The sequence below is a fragment of the Mirounga angustirostris genome, unplaced genomic scaffold (genome assembly GCF_029215605.1).
Source record: "Mirounga angustirostris isolate CCGP_5_RB_7025 unplaced genomic scaffold, mMirAng1.0.hap1 SCAF_5, whole genome shotgun sequence".
Taxonomy (NCBI): Eukaryota; Metazoa; Chordata; class Mammalia; order Carnivora; family Phocidae; genus Mirounga; species Mirounga angustirostris.
The window spans coordinates 71,071,183-71,088,476 of NW_026991713.1; the positions used below are offsets into that span (position 1 = coordinate 71,071,183).

At 35.3% G+C, this 17,294-nt stretch overlaps 1 protein-coding gene across 2 annotated transcripts in view; it reads right to left on the reverse strand.

The window, feature by feature from the left end:
* The window catches only part of CNTN1 (contactin 1), a 359,783-nt gene that overhangs the window by 169,157 nt on the left and 173,332 nt on the right, over positions 1-17,294 (reverse strand). The gene's annotated exons all lie outside the window — the stretch shown is intronic.

Here is a 17,294-nt window from a genome sequence, read left to right on the forward strand (position 1 = left end):
CCCAGCAGGGCCTTGGAATAGTCTCATATAAGGGAGGTACCCCACAACTTAAGCTTCATTATCTGTGGTACATCCATCTCTGTGAACAGGCATAGAGATAGAGGAATCAGAAATAAAGAGATAGTTGGCTTGCCCATAAGAAGTTTGTAGATCAATGGGAACACAGATGTGTACAAAAATCAGTGTGATGGAATAGTTGTTTAGACCTACATGTTACTAAACTTGAAAACTTTTAATTATTTTAACTAAAAGCACTGTAAAATACATCATAGTGGGGATGGATCTGATTATGGTAGCCAGGACATATGACTTAGTTAGGTTCGAGTCATTTGGTGACTTCAGAACCCAACCACTTCTTTCTGTAACTCCTTGAGAGCAACATGTCCCAAGGCACTAAAAAGGGACCTCTTCAATTGGGACATAATAGAATTCCAACTTTGAAAGATATTAACTCATGTTTTCAAATAACATATAATAACGGTGAAAAATCTCATGACATAGAGTTGAATGTAAAATCTAAATTAAGATAGAGTATGAAAACAATTCTGAAAAGAAAATACCTAATGTCACAATTCTCAATATATAAGTATATTTAAACATTTTCTTAAATAGCAAAAATAAAATGGTACTAATTGCCTGCATCATAATGTTGTGGGAAAAAAAAAAACCAACATGGGATCCTACTTATTTTTTTCAGTTGTGATGAATTTTAAGACCATATTTACCCTCCTGATTTGCCAGAATCCTAGCATTTGCAGAGACTAGTAAAAATATTTAGTGGTACTACATAGGCCAGGATAAACACATTTTCCCTTTTGGTATGTCGATTATTCTAAATTGAAAAATCAATCAAGAAACAATTATTTCTAAAAAAAAAGTTGAGTTGAATTCTCAAATTTTATTTATTTTTATTTTTATTTATTTATTTGACAGAGAGAGACACAGCAAGAGAGGGAACAGAAGCAGGGGGAGTGGCAGAGGGAGAAGCAGGCTTCCCGCTGAGCAGGGGCTCCATCCCAGGACTCTGGGATCATGACCTGAGTGAATTCTCAACTTTTAGAGAAACAGAGAAAATATAGTGGAAATGGGTCAAATTAGCATCAGGAAATATTTAAAAATATTCTTGACTGAGGAAAAATAAGAGTTATGTTTTAAATGCCAGGATCAATTTATGACCAGTTTCTTTTTCTTGGACATAGGTGGGAAGGTGGAACTATAGGTTTGTATAAATTATATTTTCTAGACTCTTAATATTAATTTTGTTTTATATATTTTACTAAGCAGGGAGAAAAAGAAATAGGTAAATGGAAAAATTCCTTTAGGAGGCAGGGAAATCAATTAAATGATCTATGGAAAGATTTTTAGCTTTTCATTTCTATGATGTATAGTATCATTCATATCTAAAGACAGACCTAAACGAAAATTATTGAAACCCGTACACATTGTTTATGTCCTCTAAAGTTTGTCTAAAAAATGTACATTTGAGCATTTTCTTAATCTGTTAGATCCTATTTCCTCTCACTGAGTTATGTACTCTAATTAGGATGAGTTCTTTTCATTAAAAGGAAGATGGGGTACCTGGCTGGCTCAGTCGATGGAGCATGGGACTCTTGATTTCAGGGAAGAAAGAAAGAAGAAGAAAGAAAAAGTAGAAAGAAAAGAAAAGAAAGAAAGAAAAAAAAAGAAAAAGAAAGAAAGAGAAGAGAAAGAGAGAGAGAGAGGAAAGAAAGAAAGAGAAACAAAGAAACAAAGAAAGAGGTAGAAAAAGCAAACATAAACTATGCCAAAACTGTTGTGTCAATCACTTATTTTTGTAAATACTGACTTCGGTAATATACTGCAAAAATTTTACAGTTTAATGTGGCAATAATTATTGGATTCAAATAGTTCTGACTTACCTATTAATAAACTGTTATAGTTTGAGAACTCTAAATAATTCTCACAGATATTCAACTTTAAGAACAAGGGATTGCACAGCAGTTTTGATATTGAATGTAGAGGAACCAGCACTGACCCGAGAGAAAAACAATCAGGTATATAGAGGTAAAGAATGAAGAACAATTTCTGTGAAAGTTTTCTTGAGATTTATAATTTTGATGGAGTGTGTCAGTGAGATTTTGGTCTATGTATCTCATTGACTTTACAGGTAGTCTCAGAAAGGAGTGCTGGTCAAAAGAAAGATTAGCTGTGCCCACACAAAGCAAGTGATTTCAGAAAATTGGAAATAAAATACATAAGAATTTTCTAGATCTGGGATGTCATTTGACATTTCCTCCTTAGATAACAATCACAATATGTGGGAAGGTATGGCAAGGCATAGTGAAAAGAGAACAAGGGAATTCAGCCAGATCTTGTCTGAATTTTGGCTCATCCATTTCTTATGATAAAAATATTTTTTATTTGCCATATAACTAGATTCTCAAAGTAAAAATGAATTCCATCTCAGGTGTTTCAAAAATTCAGAAAGTCCTCATATAAATTGAGTGGACATATTAATATAATTAAATTTCTCTCTTTAGAAAGGGATAAATAGGAAAATATATCAAGCGTAATTAGAATTCATCTTCACTCATGCCAGATTTGGATGTTTTATTATCTAGGCAAGTCACAAAACAAGAGCTTTCCTCACTTCCTCTGTCAGAAAATGTTAATCAAAACTTGCTGTAAAACTAAAGCCAATGCCATTAACCAGTTTTAAAACTATAGTTGGGGTTTTCTCAGTTATTCAAAACTGCTAAAGATTTATTTATATCTGAATGTATATTTTCTCACAAAAAAACCTTATCCTTATTATATTTTCCAAAAATTAATTATGCTAATAGATTTGGCTACTAGAACCAGGGCCATAACTCAAGTCTAATGGTTGATACACCAGACATATAAGATATTGTGGTTGTTTTTCTTTTAAATAAATATTAATACAATTAGTGATAAATTACTAATGTACTAAATAATGAACTTCTTGATTTTTTGCAATGGAATCTTCATTTTGTCAAAGTTTTCACAAATAGCACATGTATAAACACCCTGGGTACTTGTCATGAAATGTTTCCCCATTAATGGCAAGACTTATACTATCCCAACCATTTTAAAAGTGACAGTTCACTGTATTGTGTAAATTCATATTGTTGAACAACCATCACCACCATCCATCACCATAAGTCTTTACATCTTTCAAAACTGAAACTCTGTACCCATTATACAATAACTTATTAGATTTCCTCCTCCAAGCCCAAGATCTCCTCCTCCAAGCCCCTGGCAACCAAGAGTCTTCTCTATTTTTTATTTCCCCTTTTTCCTACACCCCAGCGTCTGATAACCTCCATTCAACTCTCTGTTACTATGAGTTCAACTTTTCTCATCCATTCTTTAGCTTGCAATTTATGGCAAGTTATTCAATCTCTGAACCCTAGTTTTCCTCATGTGTAAAATAAGGAAAGAACGACTATTTCACAGGACTATTTTAAGAGCTGCATAACATTGTGCATGTGAAATACCTATTATGAAAGTATTTAATAAATATTAATTTATTATTCTACTAGGCCATAGGCCCACTCAGGTCAGGGGACATGTCTCTTATTTATTGTTGCTTTTATAAAGCCTGGCACATAGAAGTCTCTCGATATACATTTATTGAATAAATGAAGGAATGAGCGGACCACTCCGTAACTATTCCAAAGCACTTGCCATAAACAAACTGAAATTTAACTTTAATTCCTTAAAATAAGGGTAGGATGGTGAAAATAAATAACAAGGAATGTCGCCTATTGGAGCTTTGTTCTTTGTTAGGGACTATTGCTGCTTATAAACATAGTCTAAAATAGAGTATTCTAACTAGCAATATTTTAAAGCATTTTTTAATATGCACTTATTGAGTGTTATTGGAAGTCTGTCTTCTAATCTGAATATTCACACTCGAGTCAGAGGAAAAGTTTTCATTATTTTGAGCCTGTCTGTGTCATGCCATGCTATCTTTTCCTTCACTCCAAAATATTGTCTATTTCAATAGGACAGTGAGTCATCAGCCTGACAGCATGTAATTTATTTCATTTAATGGGTTTCTTGCTGTTCAAATATAAAAGCATCTTTCACATCTTGTCCACACATTTGTTTTCTGCTAGAGATTTGTTCTATTGTGTCACCAGTTATCCTATCATTTGTGACTCCCTGATCACATCCCCTCAGCAGTGATGTAGAGCAGAGAGACAGAGAGGCTGAGCTCACTCCTGCTAATGCAGAAGAAACTGCTCTTCTTCCTTCACTCTGGAGGACATATCATTCAGTTTTTCACAGCTCACTCCCAGCCCCCACAGGCCTGAAAGTGCTTCAGCAAATGAAAAACAAACAACTCTGACAAAGATGTGCCATTTATGGGAGCAGACCTTTTTCTTCTCAGTAGCTGAAAATACATGATTAAAAGTGGAACCAAGGATGCATTCCTGTCCCTGAGGCCACGTTGTGCTGGCCAGCTCCCTGGACTTGCTGGCCTTCAGAGGGCCTTCGGAGCCCTGTGGCTTCTCTAGTCGGCGGAGTTCTCCCAGCTGCTACTGCAGAGGCAGCATCCCCCGAACCATCACAGATCTCTAGGTGTCTAGTGACTGTTGTAACCCTGACACAGACTGGCTCTACCTTAGTTTCCAAGGGAATTCAACTTCTTTTCTCCAGTATCCTTTTTTTTTTTTTAAAGATTTTATTTATTTTTATTTATTTATTTTGAGAGAGAGAATGAGAGACAAAGAGCATGAGAGGGAGGAGGGTCAGAGGGAGAAGCAGACTCCCTGCCGAGCAGGGAGCCCGATGCGGGACTCGATCCCGGGACTCCAGGATCATGACCTGAGCCGAAGGCAGTCGCTTAACCAACTGAGCCACCCAGGCGCCCTCTTTTCTCCAGTATCCTTTATTAAATGTCTTAGTCACACATTAAAACAACATGTTACAACAAGGCAACGTAGTGTGGCACATTCTATCCCTTCCTTCCTTTTCCTCCTTTCTCCCACACTCGTCTTTGTCCCCACCTCTCCCTTTCTAACTTAGACAATGCTAGCGTTCTTTGAGAAATTTGGTCCATATCTAGATATTCATTTTTCTGTTGGTCAGACACCATGTAGCTCTTAAGTTTCATTCTGGCATAGGCTAATCCAAATATTATTCAAAAAGCTTCAACAATACGTTAGCAAGCATTTCTCCAATAACAATTATTTGCCAAGTATTTAGTACTGTTATACAATTAAAGGATGTATATAACTAAGGCCAATGCAACTAATATTTCATTCAACTGATGGTTATACAATTATACAATCATTTACATTGACAGAGAACAAGATTTTAGGACTATTGATAAAATATTAATATATATAATCAAATGGTCACATCTCCATTTTAGAAAGAAAAAAAAAAAGACAGTTGCGGGGACATCAGGAGTCTATCCTGATCTACCCTCAACACAGTTCATGAAAGGCCATGTTAAAAAGAATACTTACTTATGGCACTCATATTCTTTCTGAGAAACATTTGTTATAAAGTACTATTTCCAGAAAACAGTTAGCGGAAGCTTATTGGAATTGAACACAGATTAGTCTAGGTGAAAAGACACCAATATCTCCTACTCTACATTTTAAGAGCAGGGGACATTTATCCTCAGACTCATTCTGAAATTCTGCCTCTGCTAAACAAGTCATTTCATCTTCCTGAGCGGTCAGTCACCCAGTCTGGAAAATGGAAATTCAAGTTCCTTCTTCACAGGATTGTGAATACTAACACATGTATGGATTTGGATATATGTGTGCATGTATGTATATGTGTAAGTAAAAACCCTACAACATATGTACATAATAAAAGTAAATATTAAAGTGGAATAAGTTAAGTCTTCCAGAAACAAAATTAGTTTTGAAGTCAAAAAACACTACGCCTTTAGAAAGGGGATATTATATATTTAAGTGTTAAGTCCATTAAACATCTTCGTATCAGTATTCTATCTTTCCAATTAATTTTCAGATGAAATATAATTTAAACATAGGTGACATATCTGCCTCTAGCTGAATGACTGCCTACTTTAGATGTTCTTCCCCAGCCTCACATTGGCTTCCTTAAATTCTATCATCAAATTATTATTATCTCAGTTCAAAAGTTTTTCTGCAAAGTCATTAACAATATTGTAGCAGCTTACTGCTATGATCAAATATAATTAGTAAAACTTTCTGAAGAACTTGCTGTTCGAAGACAAAGAATAAGAGCACATACTCAAGGAAAACGCCCCATTTTCTGAAAATAATCATAAACAGTATCCCTTCTCAGAACAGTCACATATATTGCTCCACGGGTGGGTAGAGCATAATATTCTTTGGATTGCAACCATCTTAGTCCCTGAAACAGCCCACCACTTGATTTTGTGTGCAGTATATGTAAAAGGAGGAGCGATACAATACATTTCAATAAATATAACATCACCAGATTGTGAAATATGATTTAGAGGCTGCTGAGAAAAAAAAAATCTGAAGGAGTTTTGAAGATATGGATATTGAGTGCTGACAGCACAGCCTGCATTTTATAGAACAATTGAACTACTCACATTTTTAGATAATTGGATTTATGATTAAGTTAATTACTCATTTATTTTTAAAATCATGTAATACATGCAGAGGAACTTAAAAAAAATTGTAGAATCCCTGTTTGTGATATTTATAGCACAGTATTTTTCACAGGTAATTTAAGCCAATGATGTCATACAAGACTATAATTGATACAGTCATGCTTATTCATTGAGACAGTTTCAGGAAACCATCACTTTTAGGTAGTAAATAGAAAGTCCTACATATATTTTGTTCCACATTTTAGGCGTATATGTATATATGGTTAGGTATCTCTTGAAATTTGAGAAAATGCAGAAAGGCCCTGCTGATTCCAAACTCTCCCCCCTACGCTCTCATGAAAATGACATGGTGCCAATTCTACCCAATTATTTTGCTTGAAATTATAAAATTGAGATACTAATGGAAAATGGAGATAGTAATCATGAACAAATCAGGCAATATGATTTTTTAAGTATTTGCAATTCCAAGAATTATTGATTCAGTCAATGAATTATTGATTCATCAGGAGCTGTTTTATCAAGCAAGATTTAAAACTCAAACATATATTTATGAGATTCCACTCAACTTCTTTCCTATCAGTGTATTAATATGAATCAGTTTATTACTTAAGGGCAAATACATATTTTATTCTACTTTAAATATAGTGCTACTTTTGGCAAAGAATTGCTGTTCACAATAACAGATGAATATCAAATACAAGGTGAAATACGACAGGTGAGTTTTAGTACAAGTTTAGAAGGACACTGGGAAGCAGAACTGATAATCCTTGTGTTGTCAATGATTTGCCTAAAGGATCAGTGGAAGCAACTGAATGGAGCCAAATAATGAGTAGGAGTGATGAAGGTAACAAAGTAACTTCAGCTAATGGGGACAGTAAAGGAGCAACAACAAGCATATGTGCTAAATTTTTTACAAATTATTTATCTATAGATCATCTCATCTGATCCTACCAAATGTCGCTGAGATTTTTAGAGATGAACTGAGTCATCAGGATCATGTGGATTGCCCAAAGATACACAGAGTCAGGGTGTGAATCCTTCTATTCCAGACAGATATAAGCCCTATACTCTTCACTGTTTATTTTTTAAAAGATACTTAGAATTTATCCTTGCTCTAGATTATAAGAAAGGATATTTTGTATATTTGTTAATCAGCATATTTTTCAAAATGCTGTTACTGCTTCCCAAAACACAGGCTAGGGGCCACCTACCTGAACAGCATTTGGATGTACTTGTTTAAAAAAACAGATTTCTGAGAAACTCCCAAGAAAGTTAGAGTCTCTGGGAAAATAACCCAAGTATCTACATTTTAATCAAGCTTCCCAGGTAATTTGTAAGCATACTAAAGTTCAAAAACTATTGTATTAAGTATATTAAGTGAAGGTGAGAATATTTCCAATACTCACAGAGAACAATCAAATGTTTTCTGAATTCATAAGGCCACATTTAAAACAAGTACAATCTAAATATCATAAGGTATGCAACATTTAATAATTTACCTCTTGAAATTATGTCTGCACTGTACTTTTTTATGGCATTTGGTCTGGGTGAGAATTGAATATCCTGTATGTCTACATCTGATTTACTTTACCATGTCATAGTGAATAAGGCCTTTTGATACATCACTTTGACTAATACCTGGAAGGGTTCCTACTGTTAAATGAGACCTGTTGGACTATAATGACATGACTGAATGTGCTGTTAACTTGTCTTGTTGCCCAACGGCAGTTCAAACTGATCTGAGATAGCTGTACTACTACAAAGAAATGTGTTCCATGATCCCTTCCCTGTGGTTCACATCTAAAAATCCAAAACAGGATTTAATAAGTCTTTGACAGCAGAAAAAAAAATTCCCATGCCAGCAAGACAGAACTTTCAAACTTCTTTCCCTTTTGCTCTCCCACACATTCACAAAAGAACAAAACCTGGGAAGAAACCATACCAGACTGAAACACTCACTCAATTTACACTGGGAGTTTTAAAGACTTCCTGGGCTGTAATCTCTCCTTTGTATGACTTTATTCCTCTGTAGAGATGGCCACGTCTAATAAAAAGGCTTCACTGTTACTGCCACTCTGCTTTCTGAAGCTCCACTTGAAGCCATTCTCCCTAATGCAACTGCAAAGGCTCAGGATGTCGGAGCTGCTTCTTGCTGCACGATATCTGTATGTCTTGCATGTAAAAGAGCAGGTGTTTGTTCTACCCCACCAATCTAAAAGCACATAAAATTTCTTACTGTCTTCTGACAAGAGACCCACCCATGATTAAAGAACAAGCCTGATGATCTTATATCTCCTATTAGCTGCTGTTCAGGTTAAGAGAGATACCACACAAAAGGAAAGAGTAGGATATAACCTTTGACATTCTATTTTTTAAACAACAGAGAAGAGTCACTAGCTGTAAGTCATTGTATCAGTACTTAAACTGATGCATGATTCCTACCAAAATAATTTAACCCCCTATAGCTAGAAACAATATAAGAGAATTATTTTTTAAATGCACTTCAATTCTATTAAAACAATTCCACAAGTACTTATTTTTGAAACACATATAATATTTGTGCTATTTAATCAGATTATCACTTTTTAATGCGTGCTATTCAAAGACCAAGAAATTTGTTTCATTTCTTTGAAGATTATAAAATAATGTAATCATTAATGTAGCTGGATGGTAATTTTAATTATTCATTCATCCCATGCATATTTATGAAGCACCTAACAAGTCACGACATTTTGTAGTAGCAGCAAACATATTGGTAAATCAAAGATATACATTCAGTGAGAGACTTTCTAGATTTAAACGTCTCGACTGCAGCTTGTCTCATTCCTTTTTCTATACTCCATATTGCCTAATGCAAAGCCTTACACATTGAAGGCACTCAATTAACGTCTGTTGAATACATTTATGGAGTAATTACTAAAAGCAAATTATTGGTCTATATTTGATAGGCAGATCTATGCAAGCAGATGGAAGTGGCAATAGTAAAAGCATAAAGTAGGAAAGTAAAGGTTAAATTCAGACAACTCTCCAGAGTTTAATATGGCCGGGGCATGAACTCATGTGAGCAAGCATTAGAAAAATATAAGTGGGAAGAAGCGTGTAATCAAATTATGGAAACTTAAATGCCAAGTGTTGAACTTTTGGTTCCTTCCACAGGCAGTGAGTGAGTTTCCCTTGCTGAACTGTTCTGCAAGAAAATATCATCATCCTCTTTAATCCTACGTGCTTTGGTTGATGAACACTCTGTTCTTCAGTCTCCTTTTCATGGTTCCATTGACAGAAGAGATATTGAGGAAGCTCCCTAACTCCTGTATTTTGATGCCCTGATGTGGAGGTTTCAGATTTACAGCCAGCAACAACATGGTCTTGAGCTGTACAAAGAGCTTTATCCTTTGTTACTCAAATTTGTATCAAATATTAAGTTTCCAATAAGATAAGAGTGGATACATCCCTCCATTTATATATAATTTCAGAACAAAGATGTGGCTGATGCAAAAACTGAAATCTAAGGGAGAGGGATTCCACAGTTTCTGATAAGAACTTTATTCTCTCTTAACATAAGTAATTATTTCTTTGTATCAAGTGTAAGTCTTATCAAACAAGTATTTATTGAGCACCTACTATATGAAAGAGCACAGATGAACCCCAGTTTGATAACGGAAGTGGAGACAAATTCTCAAACTTCAGAAACTTAAAGTCTAGTTAGGCACAAGGATCAGAGCAATCTCACTGGATCTATCCCTGATCCCTGTTACCAAGAGTAATCTGTGCCATAAGTTTATTATTTTAATGAACATGTATCCAAATATCTGAAGCTCAGTGAATAATACAAAATTTAATGTGATCTTCAAAGAAGTTAACTCTCTTGTACTCTCTGCCCCCAAATTTGTCAATGATACACCATCATTTCATAATTCATTCAACAAATATCTATTTTATATGTTATACTATATATTATACTAGGTTATAGAAATCATAATTATAATATTATAGTATATATTATACTTTATAGTCATATTGTATATACTATAATTATAATTATCATTAGAAATATTATAGAAATTAAAAGATTAATTAAATAGTCCTTAGTTTAATAGTTAAGATAAACACACTCCATCATCAGTCAACTTGCAAGCCAGGCTCTGTTCTAGAAGCTTAAGTATTAAGTAATATTCATATGAACCAATGATGCAGTTATTATTATTAACCTCAGTTTATGGATGAGAAAACACATCTCTTCTATATTTCAAGACCTAGATCAAGATTTATCTTTATAGGAAAGTCTATCCTCTGGCAACCTCATATGAGGTTTTCTCCATTGTCTAAAATCATGGAGTGAGGGGCTCCTGGGTGGCTCAGTCATTTGCCTTCAGCTCAAGTCGTGATCCCAGGGTCCTGGGATTATCTGCGTTGGTGGTATAGTGGTGAGCATAGCTGCCTTCCAGGGTCCTGGGATTGAGCCCCCCATTGGCATCTGGCTCCCTGCTGAGTAGGGAACCTGCTTCTCCCTCTCTTATTCCCCCCTGCTTATGTTCCTTCTCCCACTCTCTCTGTCAAATAAATAAATAAAATCTTTAAAAATAAATAAATAAAATCATGGAGTGAGTTGTTTGACTCACTCATGGATTCCTTATTATCAGGTTCTTGCTTATCTTTCAAATGCAAAGCCACTTCCAACTGAATATAGGGACACTTTATTAGAAAACATATTTGAAGACAATTTCAGGGGTTGAGAAAAAAATTATTTTGGAAAAGTGTTTCTTTGCCAAAATTTGGTATTTTGACAGGTCTTGATGGCTTATGAGGATAAGTATAGCAGAACATCTGACTATAAAACTGTCCTGGAAAGTCTGGGCATATGGTAAGAGCATTTTAGATTTTTATATTATCAAAAGGCAATGAGATTAAAACACAAGAGTGTAGATGCAGTCAGAATTATTTCATATGACTATTTCATTTGGGCAAGTTATATCAGCAATTGGCAAATGGAAATATTAATATGTACTTGTGAGAATTACATGAAAAATGTACACAAGACACCTGTATTAGTTCCTCTTCACCTCTAGCTAGATTAGAAATTATTGAGGAAAAAGAACATGACATATATATATTTTCATATTCCTATTGGGTCTTAAATACTTTGCATCATGTGTGATCAATAAATACGTGTGTGCATGTGCATGTGAGTGGGTATGTGTGTATTTAATGGCACTGAAGATATATCATAGAAGAAACTGATAATTAAAAGAAAAAGCACCACACCTGTGAATGTCTATGTAACTGCCTTCATTTAGAAGCTGTTAAGCACAAGATTCGCTTTAAACAGTTAACATTGGATTGAGCATAATTCCATGCATTTCTACAAATGGGAGGAATGATATGACACCATTTCTCTTCCAAGATCTAATGGATTCTCTAATGCTGTGCAGTTGCCAATACAATTTGCGCTGTAGATATATAAAATCAGTAATTTAGTTAGCAAATGTAGAAACAGTTATGTAGGCAATTTGATTTGTTTAAAAATATTTAAGGGTCTATCCTGTACCCTGTGTTAGGTCCTTAGAGATTCAACAGACCCAAAATATATGGTCCTCAGCTTCAAGGGGGCTCCAGACCTGTGAGAAATAAACTCTGCTTGAAAGTAGGAGGTGCGGGAAAGGGGGGAGGTCAGGGATGAGTTCTCACCTCTTGACTTGCCCGTTGGTTTGGAAGGCACTGCTACTTGGCAAAGGGGAAGCAGCGTTTGGTGAAAAAGTGAGTTGACCAAAGATTTAGTTTTGAGTATGTGGTAGGTTTCAGTTTCCCCTTATACATCCAAGGGGCAATACCAAGTAAACATCTGAATAAATGAGAACAAAATATGGAGGGTGTTGGGGTTGGGAATAGGTTGATTTCCTAGAGATAACATTTGAAGTCCAATAACAGGTAAAACTTCCAAGTCAATTTGTCTTATGCAATGGAAAAATGAAAGGAAAATAAAATAAACAGCAGAAATATAAACCCCAAATGATTTTTCCCCCCAACATGGCCCTCTCACTAACTAAAAAAATAAGGGAAGAAAGCAGTGACAGCTGTACCTATTGGCAGGAGCCCTGCAGCCCTTTGCTCAATTGCCAGAATTATTTACTTTCTTCAAGTTTCTATGAGTTTAGAAGAAATACTTTTGGCTTTGGCTCAAAAATCCCTGCTGAATTAAAACAGATTTTTAAAAATGTTGCTTGGTGTTTCAAAGATTTAAGGACTATCACTACCGTAGTTTCTTAGTTCCTTAGAGTAAAGATGTTAGAAACTCATAGGTTTGAGAATGCAGTAATTCATCCTCTCTTATTTTTGTGAGCTAATTTTGAATGCATAAGACTTATTAAGGCTACTAAAAGACTTTTAGTCTTATTCAATAAAGTATCAGGATTGAATTCAATATGTCCATATTTATATCCCCAAATCTTAAACCATCAACATTTTAAGCGATTTTGATTTAGCTTGAAAATTAAACTCCTTACATGATTATACAGAAATGATATAATGATCTCCACAGTTAAGGTGAAAAAAAAAAAGGTTACACAATTAAGCAGTAAACTTTAGGCAAAATAAATATTTTAACGTGAATTATCTAAGTGACCATTCATTCTTTATTTATATTTGAATTATATCTGAAATTTTTAATAATAATAATAACCAGGATATTCCTGCTTAATATTTTTGGTATTTTAATAAGTATTTTTTTCTATCAATAGATACATTTTGCTTTCAACCCATCATGCTTTTGTTTATTCACTCTCCAGTTCTCATTTTTGAGTTCCATTTGTTTAGTGTGTCTTGAATTTTTAGGAAGAAGAATTGATTTATAATTCTGCTAGTGATTTATATTCTGCTAAATTGAACCTCTTTGACTCTCAGCATTCCAGCAAAAACAAAAGCACCATGTACTGCCTTTTATATTTCTTTTTAAATACATTACATAATAAGATGTGGCAAACTCACAGTCAGGTCAACTAAAAAGTTAAAAGTTTCAGGTTGCAAAACTCTTGCCCTTGTAAAAGTGAGTTTCTTAAGAAACTAAGAGTTGTTACTGTATATTGTCTCTGTTCCTTTCTGGTCTATGTTACTTTTAGGCTCTCTCTTTGCTTAGAGGACCCCTTTCAATATTTCTTGTAGGGCTGGTTTCGTGTTTGCAAATTCTTTTAGTTTTTGTTTGTCCTGGAAGCTTTTTATCTCTCCTTCTATTTTCAATGACAGCCTGGCTGGATATAGTATTCTTGGCTGCATATTTTTCTCATTTAGTGCTCTGAATATATCCTGCCAGTCCTTTCTGGCCTGCCAGGTCTCTGTGGATAGGTCTGTTGCCAATCTAATGTTTCTACTATTGTAGGTTACATATCTCTTCTCCCGAGCTGTTTTCAGGATTTTCTCTTTGTCTCTGAGACTCGTAAGTTTTACTATTAGATGTTGGGGTGTTGACCTATTTTAATTGATTTTGAGGAGGGTTCTCTGTGCCTCCTGGATTTTGATACCTGTTTCCTTCCCCAAATTAGGGAAGTTCTCTGCTATAATTTGCTCCAATATACCTTCTGCCCCTCTCTCTCTTTCTTCTTCTTCTGGGATCCCAATTATTCTAATATTGTTTCATCTTATGGTATCACTTATCTCTCGAATTCTGCCCTCGTGATCCAGTAGTTGTTTATCTCTCTTTTTCTCAGCTTCGTTATTTTCCATCATTTGGTCTTCTATATCACTAATTCTTTCTTCTGCCTCATTTATCCTAGCAGTTAGAGCCTCCATTTTTGATTGCACTTCATTAATAGCCTTTTTGATTTTGACTTGGTTAAATTTTAGTTCTTTTATTTCTCCAGAAAGGGTTTCTCTAATGTCTTCCATGCTTTTTTCAAGCCCAGCTAGTATCTTTAAAATTATCATTCTGAACTCTAGTTCTGACATCTTGCCAATGTCCTTATTGATTAGGTCCTTGGCAGTCGGTACTGCCTCTTGTTCTTTTTTTTGAGGTGAGTTTTTCCATCTTGTCATTTTATCCAGAAGAAACTTGATGAATGAGAGAACAAAATGCTAACAGGGTAACAACAACCCAGGAAAAATATACACTAAACAAATCAGAAGAGACCTGAAACCAGGGGAAAAGAAAGGGAAAGAAGAGAAAAAAAAAAAAAGAATATGATCAAATATGATCAGGCTGGTGAATAGATCAGTGCCACACACCAGATTTTGGGCATATTTTGGTCTGTTAGAAGAAAGTGACTTCCAAAATTTTAAAGAACAACTTATATATGTACAAAAATAAGGGTTAATACAATGAAGGAATGTAATATATGACTGTAAAGATGAAAATTATAAAAGATTTTATAAAAGGAATTGATAAAATAAGAAGTTGGTTGAAAAGGAAAGAAGAGAAATTAAAAAAAAAAGGAGAAAATGTGGTCAGGCAGGAGACTAGAACAAAGCCATACACTAGAAATTCAGGGTATATTTTGTTAGAAGAAACTGTACCCCAAAATTTTAAGAGAGAACAACTTATATATACCAAAAATAAAGTTAACTACTATGAAGGGATAGAATATGACTCTAAAAATGAAAAATAAAAAAGACTTTTAAAAAAGGGATTGATAAAATGTTGGTTGCATTGATGTTATATGCAAATAATGAATCCTGGAACACTACATAAAAAAAAAAAAAAGATGTTGGTTGAAAAGGGAAAAAGAAAAATTCAAAAAAAATAGAAGAAGAAAAAAAAGAAAATTAAAAAAATTAACTTTGAAAGACTAAAGAATCAGGGGGGAAAAAAGCCATGAATTCTATGTGCTGTATTCCCCTAGTGCTGGAGTTCTGCTGTTCTCATTGATTGGTAAACTTGGTCTTGGCTGGCTGTTCTTGCTGATTTTCTGGGGGAGGGGCCTGTTGCAGTGGTTCTCAAATGTCTTTGCCCCAGGCGGCATTGCCCTGCCCTTGCGGGGCCAGGCTAAGTAATATACTCGGGTTTGCTCTTGGTAGCTTTTGTTCCCTGAAAGCTTTCCGTACAGCACAAAAACAGACACATAGATCAATGGAACAGAATAGAGAGCCCAGAAATGGACCATCAGCTCAATGGTCAACTAATCTTCAACAAAGCAGGAAAGAATGTCCAATGGAAAAAAAGACAGTCTCTTCAACAAATGGTGTTGGGAAAATTGGACAGCCACATGCAGAAGAATGAAACTGGACCATTCTCTTACACCACACACAAAAATAGACTCAGAATGGATGAAAGACCTAAATGTGAGACAGGAGTCCATCAAAATCCTAGAGATCACAGGCAGCAACCTCTTCGGCCTCAGCTGCAGCAACTTCTTCCTAGAAACATCACCAAAGGCAAGGGAAGCAAGGGCAAAAATGAACTATTCAGACTTCATCAAGATAAAAAGTTTTTGCACAGCAAAGGAAACAGTCAACAAAACCAAAAGACAACTGACAGAATGTGAGAAGATACTTGCAAATGACATATCAGATAAAGGGTTAGTATCCAAAATCTATAATGAACTTATAAGACTCAACACCCAAAGAACAAATAATCCAATCAAGAAATGGGCAGAAGACATGAACAGACATTTCTGCAAAAAAGACATCCATATGGCCAACAGACACATGAAAAAGTGCTCAACATTGCTTGACACCAGGGAAATCCAAATCAAAACCTCAATGAGATACCATGTCACACCAGTCAGAATGGCTAAAATTAACAAGTCAGGAAACGACAGATGTTGGCGGGGATGCGGAGAAAGGGGAACCCTCCTACACTGTTGGTGGGAATGCAAGCTGGTACAGCCACTCTGGAAAACAGTATGGAGTTCCTCAAAAAGTTGGAAATAGAGCTACCATACAACCCAGCAATTGCACTATTGGGTATTTACCCCAAGGATACAAATGGAGTGATCTGAAGGGGTACATGTGCCCCAGTGTTTATAGCAGCAATGTCCACAATAGCCAAACTATGGAAAGAGCCAAGATGTCCATCAACAGATGAATGGATACAGAAGATGTGGTGTGTGTATATATATATACAATGGAATATTATGCAGCCATCAAAAGGAATGAAATCTTGCCATTTGCAACGACGCAGATGGAACTAGAAGGTATTATGCTAAGTGAAATAAATCAATCAGAGAAAGACATGTATCATATGATCTCACTGATATGAGGAATTCTCAATCTCAGGAAACAAACTGAGGGTTGCTGGAGTGGTGGGGGGTGGGAGGGATGGGGTGGCTGGGTGATAGACACTGGGGAGGGTATGTGCTATGGTGAGCGCTGTGAATTGTGGAAGACTGATGAATCACAGACCTGTACCTCTGAAACCAATAATACATTATGTGTTAAAAAAAAAATGATAGTAGGAAGGGAAAAATGAAGGGGGGGAAATCGGAAGGGGAGATGAACCATGAGAGGCTATAGATTCTGAGAAACAAACTGAGAGTTCTAGAGGGAGATGGGTGGGGGGGATGGGTTAGCCTGGTGATGGGTATTAAAGAGGACACGTACTGCATGGAGAACTGGGTGTTATATGCAAACAATGAATCATGGAACACTACATCAAAAACTAATGATGTAATTATGGTGATTAACATAACATAATTAAAAAAATAAACTAAGAGTTGTGGAATAAGTTACATCCCCCCAAAATAATCAGTATTTTTGTCAATGGAAAATATCTTAACTAAAT